Source organism: Carassius gibelio, chromosome A5 (genome assembly GCF_023724105.1).
Source record: "Carassius gibelio isolate Cgi1373 ecotype wild population from Czech Republic chromosome A5, carGib1.2-hapl.c, whole genome shotgun sequence".
Classification (NCBI taxonomy): Eukaryota; Metazoa; Chordata; class Actinopteri; order Cypriniformes; family Cyprinidae; genus Carassius; species Carassius gibelio.
In genome coordinates this window covers 1,559,436-1,569,300 of record NC_068375.1, presented here as the reverse complement: position 1 = coordinate 1,569,300, position 9,865 = coordinate 1,559,436, and the positions used below count along the sequence as shown (strand labels likewise).

The window sequence follows — 9,865 nt, the reverse complement described above, 5'->3', positions numbered from 1 at the left end:
GATAAACTCAGCCTGTAAATGAATTCATTCTCCTCCAAGAAGACACAAGTAGTTCACACCAAACTTTTTTAACATGAAGCCATATACTGAAGATGTTAAATTGCGAATGGGTTTAGGATACCTTAAATGGTGTGGCCATAGAGATTTATTAAAGTAACATAAAAAAATACCATAGTTATTTTACTATATCTTTAAAATTTTTAATTCCAACTCTTCATAATTTTTTATATACCTAGAAGTCATCATTTGAAGGAAGCACAGTAAGTTTCATAGCTTTATCATTTTCAAGAGCCAGCATAAAATTAAAACTATCATAACATATAAATCAAGCTGGCAATTCTTAGTACCAATAATGGCCACCAGATGAAGCTATAGGATCACTTTTAAATAATTATTGTAGAAACAAGTATGATTTAAATCATTTATAGAAATCTTTCAAAGAAAAATAATATGAATTTTATGTATTTTACTGATAAAATGACCCTCACTTAATTAGAACAACATGCTGAAGTATTGTGAACTGTATATTAAGAATAATTCTTTATAGGCTTTACGGACAGATACGTTTTGAGTGACTCTTGAAGGATCAGCACCACATCCTCTTTTACCACTGTTTAAAGAATGTATCTTACAGTACAGGTGCGGATGAATTTTGAATAGCTTGAATGGTTTTGTCGTGGTGATTTTTTGAAATAACAGTAAAAAAGTAACCAGTAAATGTCTTTTATTTTTTTAAGTGCAGATTCTAAACACTTCAAAAAAATGTACACATAGAAGACAAGTCATTCTGAGGAAATATGCATAGTTTCATGACTATACAACACTATATGGATGATAGAAAATTAAAAAACTATCATACATCTGATGTCACTCTGTCCCTCTGTCACTGTGGGTAATGTGTGTGTGTGTGTGTGTGTGTGTGTATGTGTGTGTGTGTGTGTGTGTGTTAAGTGAATTAGGTGTGAAACTATCAGGGAGCATTTAGTCTCCAGTGCCAACATTTTACAGAACTGCCACTTTCCTGGAGTCTCAGAATTACAATGTGTCAGGTTCTGAGAGATCTAAGATTCCAAAAAATGATTTGATTAGAATACCATGAAGTTTTGTGAAATACTATATATTAAGACTTTATATATAGGCTTTCTGAACAGATTAGAGTGACTCGTGAAGGACCAACACCACCTCCTCTTGTCCGATGGTTTGAGGAATATATCTTCCAGAATCCGGGATTAAGATTTAGGAGCTCATTTTTATTCCACCTCCTTTCCTGAAAGTCTGTCTTGCAGAATTGACTAAAAATTAATCTTCACATTAATTCCTAATTATTTTGCAATTATTTTTGTCAGTTCTTCTTGACCTGTTTTTTTTTCTTCTTCTTCTTTTCTGACCTCATGACCCAGTCAGCATTTTTGTACAATGGTCAAGTCTTAACTTATCCATTTCTGTATTGCATTTGTGTTTGATATTTCTCATGGGTATTTCATAATTTTCGACTTTGAGTTAAAACAGTTTGAGTTAAAACTCTTTTTTAGCGCATTTCATCTGTAAAAGAAAACAGCCTAATAATTCTGCACACATGAATATAAGGAGTTTTTCTCTTACAGCTTTCCTGGACTATTGTATAGCACTCATAAATGATTAAATAAAAAATAATGGTAGTTATTAAGATTGATATGGTTTGGAATTGGTAAAATGTGCTTGGAAAAAAATCACAATAAAACAATGTTTTAATGTTTAAGTTTGGAATATTAACTGACATAAATTAATGCTATATAAATATTGTTCATGTTAACATAATGTTTATAAATGAAATCTTATTGTAAAGTGTTACTAAATATATATATATATATATATGTTTGGGGAATATATATATATATTGTTCTGTGAATGTGATTTTAAAGTCTAGATGATTCGGATTAACCCTTTAACCGCCATATCCTTTAAAACGTCACTGCCAGAGGGATATTGTGAATGCATGTGCCCGCTGGGCACAGTTTACCTGATGCCACCGGGGTGGCGATGGCATTGGTGGCTTGAGCCCGCCATCGCTGCTTGCAGCTATATTTTGTTATTATTATTATTTTTCTTCAAGGTTTCGGGGGCTTTTGGGGCCCTTAACATGCTTAAAAAGTCTTGAAAATTGGCACACACATTGGAACCTGCGGCCATTAGGGCCGGGCAGAGACTGATACACGGGCGTGGCACAGGGGCTCTACAGCGCCCCCTGGAATACTGAGGGCCATATATCATACATACTTGCATGTAGACACACGAAACTCGGTACACATGTAGATCTCATCAAACCAAACAACTTTTGTACTGCATGTCATAGGCTCCGCCCAACAGGAAGTTGGATATTTAGGGTTTAGTATTCATATTTTTCGTCAAAGTTGTGGGGGCTTTTGGGGTCCTTAACATACTCAAAAACTCTTGAAAATTTGCGCACACTTTGGAATCTGTGGCCTTTAGGAGCCTGCAGAGGCTGGGACCCGGGCGTGGCACAGGGGCTCTATGGCGCCCCCTGGAACACAGTCATAAATGTTGATGTATAGCTCACAGATACTTGCTCGTATTAATATGAAACTCAGTACACATATAGATCTCATCGTGCTGAACAACTTTCGTACTGCATGTCATTCGGCTCCGCCCAACAGGAAGTCAGCTATTTAGAGTTATGTAAAAAGCGTATGCTCTGGAATTTGAAATACTTGTCATAGGTTTTTTTGCCGATTGCCACCAAATTCGGTCAACATGATCTCAAGACATTGGGGATGAAAAATTGCCAGGGGATTTTTGATATCTCGAACGGTTTGCTCGTGGCGAGGTGTTGAAATTATGGCGAGAAATGAGAAACAGGAAGTGTCTAATACCATCCACATACATTTCCTGATTTTAATCAAACTGCATCAGATTATTCGTTGTATGATGTCGATCGCATATATGTGACTATTAGGAGTCAAAGTTATAGCGCCACCAACTGGCAGCAGGAAGTGTGTCATTTTCAAAATGATTTGAATTCAGCATCTTATTTTTACTCGATTTGCTTCAAACTTCATCAGAATAATGTTAAAACACAGCCGATATAAATCTGCTGGGGGGATATTGATATCTAAAAATATTGTTGCCGTGGCAACATGTCAAACTGGAATACTTCTCAGGTGATTTTGAGGCATATAACATGCTTAGAATTTCATCAAACTCAGAACACATATCAGTATTTATGATAACTAGACACTGGCAAAAGTTCATAAGAGGGCGTGGAAGAGGCACTCTATAGCGCCACCTTTTGTCAAAAGTGGCGGGGTTAGTTTTAGCTACAGACACCAAACTCGGTACAAAAATTTTTCTTATCAAGACGGACAACTTTCTAATTCACAGTCATCAGCTACGATCAACAGGAAGTCAGCTATTTTGATTTGAATGTGGATTTTTTTTTACATTTAGCTGTGAATTAATGCATACTGCTCAGAGGAGAGTAGCACTATACACACCAAACTTTGTCTACATGATGCCAAAACATTTTAAACAACTTAAATTGCCAATGGATTTTGGATAGCTTAAACGGTTTTGTCGTGGTGATTTTTTTAAATGACAGTAAAAATGGAATTATTAATTTTCCTGCATTTTTAAATTCCAAACACTTCAAAACCTTTTTTCGTACAGAAAAAAAGTCATTCTGAGTAAATATGGATAGTTTCACGACTTTACAACACTGTATGGATAACAGAAAATTAAAAAACTGTCAGACATCTCATCTCACTCTGTCCCTCTGTTTGAGTATATGTGCTTCAGACTTCCATTGTCTGAGAGAAATAGCGCCCCTACAGGTTCAATTCCCGGACTTTTACTTTCACTTTTAAATCGGTTAAAAATACAAATAAATACTTAGATTTAATTCACACTGACAAGCTAAACCAACATATCTGATTATTACCGGTTCAGGGCTCATGGATAAATTATTTCTGGCCAGAGATACGTGAGAAATAGGAGAGATGAATCACCGCTGTGATCACGAGCGTCTGGAGTAAAGAGCTCAGAAAAAACGAATTTATTCCTGTTTTAAAGCTTTTAAAAATAAATTATTACAGCGATATCACACAATCAACCAATTAGAACACAACAAGAGCTAAATTCTGATGTTTTTGAACTGTTTGTGTGAAAATGAATTATTTGCGGCTGCCTATCTGAAACCACCGCCTCCGATCAGCGCGTACAGTGTCGAGCTCAAAACAAACGAATTTATTCTTGTTTAAGAGCTTTTTTAAATAAAATATTACCACAAATGCACACAATAAACCCATTGTAACACTACAAGAGCTAAATGCAGGTGTTTGTGACCCGTTTAAGTGTACAAGACTATTTGAAAGCGCGACTGGCAGAATAACATATATCTCTCGAGTTGCAGGATTCTGCCTTTCGTCGTACGAACGAACACATCACGGACAAGATTATTTCAAAATACATAATAGCTTGGCGACTATAAACGAAAACAGCCACGTGAACATAAACTGTTGAGAAATAAATCTGAAATGGATCTACTGGATTTTAATATTAAGTGACCGCATATACCAGCTGCTTCTGTCTTCAATTTTGATCCATATAAAAAATGAAACTCATTCATCTTGGCTGCTTTTTTTAATGTGTGTACGTATTTATTTATTTATTTATTTATTTATTATTTTGCTCTAAGAAGAATTAATCTATATTTAATTAAATCAATTACATTTTATTTTACATTTGATTTGTCCATTTCTGCATCTAAACGCCTAAAAACCTAAAACATGCTCTATTATACTATTGTTAGCAATTTCTTTATCGTCCAATTTATCTGGTGTACACTTTTATTTTCATAATAAACTTGTTTGTTAGATTATACACAGTTACAGTGGTCTATAATAAATATTAACAGGTTTTATTCAAGCTGTTTAGAATGATTGCAGTAGGCAAATGTTTTGAAATGTAAATAAAATAAAAAAAAAATTAAATAAATAAATAAATAAAAAACATTGGAAAAGAATAACTGTTGTACATTTTTATACATTTTGTATAATTTCATAGTTTATGCATTATAGTTATAAAAACAAATAAATTTAGCCACTCACATAAAATCTTATAGGCCTTATCCTTTTCTGACAGTTTTAGGGATTTTTAAAAATCCTAAAAAACCTTATTTGTGCTGCAAATAATAATTTCAAACTCAAAAAGTAAATATTCAGTTCATGCTTTATAAAGCCTTGTCCCAATATTAATAGTCAGTAGTAAGCAGTTTATAAATACAGCTATAAAAAGCTTGTTCTTGGGTTATAAGCACATTTATTAAAAAGGAGAGTAAAGGGTCAGTTATCTTCCTATGAAAAAAAAAAAAAAAAAAAAAAAAAAAAACAACAACACAGATTGATACAGAACTCAGAAATTTTATTGTGGATTTATGATAAAATCAGCCTGTAAATGAATTCATACTCCTCCAAGAAGACACAAGTTCACAGCAAACTTTTTTAACATGAAGCTAATATACTGAAGATGTTAAATTGCGAATGGGTTTAGGATAGCTTAAATGGTGTGGCCATAGCGATTTATTAAAGTAACATAAAAAAATACAATCGTTATGTTACTATATCTTTAAAATTTTTCATTCCAACTCTTCATAATTTTTTATATACGTAGAAGTCATCATTTGAAGGAAGCACAGTAAGTTTCATAGCTTTATCATTTTCAAGAGCCAGCATAAAATTAAAACTATCATAACTTATAAATCAAGCTTGCAATTCTTAGTTCCAATAATGACCACCAGATGGAGCTATAGGATTACTTTTAAATAATTATTGTAAAACAAGTATGATTTAAATCATTTATAGAAATCTTTCAAAGAAAAATAATATGTATTTTATGTATTTTACTGATAAAATGACCCTCACTTAATTAGAATAACAAGCTGAAGTATTGTGAACTGTATATTAAGAATAATTCTTTATAAGCTTTATGGACAGATACGTTTTGAGTGACTCTTGAAGGTTCAGCACCACATCCTCTTTTACCACTGTTTAAAGAATTTATCTTACAGAACAGGTGTGAATGAATTTTGGATAGCTTGAATGATTTTGCGTGGTGATTTTTTGAAATAACAGTAAAAAAGTAACCAGTAAATGTCTTTTATTTTTTTAAAGTGCAGCTTCTAAACACTTCAAAAAAATGTACACATAGCAGACAAGTCATTCTGAGGAAATATGCATAGTTCCATGACTATACAACATTATATGGATGATAGAAAATTTAAAAACTATCATACATCTGATGTCACTCTGTCCCTCTGTCACTGTGGTTAATGTGTGTGTGTGTGTGTGTGTGTGTTTGTGTGTGTGTTAAGTGAATTAGGTGTGAAACTATCAGGGAGCATTTAGTCTCCAGCGCCAACATTTTACAGAACTGCCACTTTCCTGGAGTCTCAGAATTACAATGTGCCAGGTTCTGAGAGATCTAAGATTCCAAAAAATTATTTAATTAGAATACTATGAAGTATTGTGAAATACTATATATTAAGACTTTATATATAGGCTTAATTAACAGATTAGAGTGACTCGTGAAGGACCAGCACCACCTCCTCTTGTCCGATGGTTTGAGGAATATATCTTCCAGAATCCGGGATTAAGATTTAGGAGCTCATTTTTATTCCACCTCCTTTCCTGAAAGTCTGTCTTGCAGAATTGACTAAAAATTAATCTTCACATTAATTCCTAATTATTTTGCAATTCTTTTTGTCAGTTCTTCTTGACCTGTTTTTCTCTTCCAGCTTTCCTGGACTATTGTATAGCACTCATAAATGATTAAATAAAAAATAATGGTAGTTATTAAGATTGATATGGTTTGGAATTGGTAAAATGTGCTTGGAAAAAAATCACAATAAAACAATGTTTTAATGTTTAATTTGGAATATTAACTGACATGAATGAATGCTATATAAATATTGTTCATGTTAACATAATGTTTATAAATGAAATCTTATTGTAAAGTGTTACTAAAGTTATATATATATATATATATATTGTTCTGTGAATGTGATTTTAAAGTCTAGATGATTCGGATTAACCCTTTAACTGCCATATCATTTAAAACCTCACTGCCAGAGGGATATTGTGAATGCATGTGCCCGCTGGGCACAGTTTACCTGATGCCACCGGGGTGGCGATGGCATTGGTGGCTTGAGCCCGCCATCGCTGCTTGCAGCTATATTTATTATTATTATTATTAGGGCTCAAGCCTGGAGGGCGAGAGCCCTATTGTTTTCCTTAGGATTATTTGTTATTATTATTATTATTATTATTATTATTATTATTAGGGCTCAAGCCTGGAGGGCGAGAGCCCTATTGTTTTCCTTAGGATTATTTGTTATTATTAGGGCTCAAGCCTGGAGGGCGAGAGCCCTATTGTTTTCCTTAGGATTATTTGTTATTAGGGCTCAAGCCTGGAGGGCGAGAGCCCTATTGTTTTCCTTAGGATTATTTATTTTTTTTTTTTTTTTTATTCTTCTAATTTTTTTCTAAGGTTTCGGGGGCTTTTGGGGTCCTTAACATGCTCAAAAACTCTTGAAAATTGGCACACACCTTGGAACCTGCGGCCATTAGGGCCGGGCAGAGTCTGATACACGGGCGTGGCACAGGGGCTCTACAGCGCCCCCTGTAGTACTGAGGGCCATATATCATGCATACTTGCACGTATACATATGAAACTTGGTACATATATATAACTCATCAAACCAAACAACTTTCACACTGCATGTCATAAGCTCCGCCCAACAGGAAGTTGGCTATTTAGGGTTTTATGAAAAACACATGCTCTGGAATTTGATATACTCCTCTGAGGAACTCCACCCGTTCACCACAAAACTCGGTGAACACGATCTCAAGACATTGGGGATGCTAAATTGCGAAGAGATTTTTGATATCTCGAACGGTTTGCCCGTGGCGAGGCGTTGAAATTATGGCGAGAAATGAGAAACAGGAAATGTCTAATAACATCCACATACATTTCCTGAATTTGATCAAACTTAATTTGTTTGTTCGTTGTATGATACCAATCGTATATATGTGACTATTAGGAGTCAAAGTTATAGCGCCACCAACTGGCAGCAGGAAGTGAATCATTTTCAAAACTCTTTGAATTCAGCATCTTATTTTTACTCGATTTGCTTCAAACTTCATCAGAATAATGACAAAACACGGCCGAAGAAAATCTGTTGTGGGGATATTGATATCTAATATAGTGTTGCCATGGCAACGTGTCAAACTTGAATGTTCTGTTCTGATGATTTTTAGGCAGACAACAAGCTCAGATTTACATGAAACTCGAAACAGATATCAGTATTAAAGATAGCTAAACCATGGCAAAAGCTTTGAAAAGGGCGTGGAAGAGGCACTCTATAGCGCCACCTTTTGTCAAAAGTGGGGGGGTTAGTTTTAGCTACAGACACCAAACTTGGTACATAAATTGTTCTTATCAAGACGGACAACTTTCTAATTCACAGTCATAAGCTACGATCAACAGGAAATCGGCTATTTTGATTTGAATGTGTATTTTTGAGATTTTACAGTTGTAAAATTAATGAATACTCCTCACAGGGGAAGTACACTATACACACAAAACTTTGTCTACATGAAGAAAAAACATTGAGGAACTTAAATTGCGAACAGATTTTGGTTAGCTTGAACGGTTTTGTCGTGGTGATTTTTTGAAATGACAGTAAAAAGTGAAACATTAATCGTCTTCTATTTTTAAATTGCAGCTTCCAAACCTTTAAAAAACATTTTTCATTTAGAAAACCAGTGATTCTGAGGAAATATGCATAGTTTCATGACTTTACAGCGCTGTATGATTAAAAGAAAATTAAAAAACTGTCAGACATCTGATCTCACTCTGTCACTCTGTTTGAGGAATGTATGAGTGCTGACTGTGTGTGTGTGTGTGAGTGTGAGTGGGGGAGGGGTGTGAGCTGAGTGGCAGACAGACAGAGAGAGAGAGAGAGAGAGAGAGAGAGAGAGAGAGACTTAAACATCTCTTTAATCACCAGAAAAAAAAAACTGTTTTTTAAATTGTTATTTTTTTGTTGTTGTTGCTAATTGTGCTGTTTTCATTACAGCTTAAGAAATATCTTAGGCCTTATCCTTTTCTGACAGTTTCAGGGATTAAAAAAAATCCTAAAAAACCTTATTTGTGCTGCAAATAATAATTTCAAACTCATTTGATACTGACCTCTGACACCCTGTGACATGACATTTATTTGAATTTACATAATCTCAAGGATGTAACAGTAAAACTGTTCAGCTCACAGATGAAGACTAAGCTGTAATGCAAGCAGAACTATTTCACAAATGCTTATAGGTTAATGAAATCATAACAAAACACTTTTAAATTATTTAAGGATTTGGTAACACTTTAAAATAATGTCTCAATTGTTAACATTAGTAAATGCATTGGTAACACTTCATAATAGCTGCAATTCTTAGCTAAGCATTAGTAAATAGTCAGTTCATGCTTTATATAGCCTTCTCCCAAAATTAATATTTTAGTAAGCATTTTATAAATACAGCTATAATTTAATTGTTCATGGTTTATATGCACATTTATTTTGAGGAGATTAAAGGCTGTAATCTTCCTAAAAAAATGAAAAATAAAAAATAAAATAAATAAAATAAACAAACACAGAACTCATAAATATTTATTTCAAGATGCAATAAAAGAAAACTGTACACTTGAATTTATATATATATATATATATATATATATATATATATATATATATATATATATATATATATATATATATATATATATATATATATATATATATATATATATACACACACACACACAC

The 9,865-nt window shown here is 33.6% G+C and overlaps 1 long non-coding RNA gene across 3 annotated transcripts in view; it reads right to left on the bottom strand.

Annotated features, from left to right (window-relative positions):
- Positions 1–9,865, bottom strand: part of LOC127988449 (uncharacterized) — a 114,477-nt gene that overhangs the window by 4,909 nt on the left and 99,703 nt on the right. For 2 of the 3 annotated variants that reach the window (XR_008161666.1, XR_008161662.1), the window contains exon 2: positions 1,183–1,999. This is a non-coding gene — a long non-coding RNA (uncharacterized LOC127988449). Of the gene's footprint in view, positions 1–1,182; positions 2,160–9,865 lie in introns of all 3 variants that reach the window. The other variant, XR_008161661.1, reaches the window with a different exon arrangement.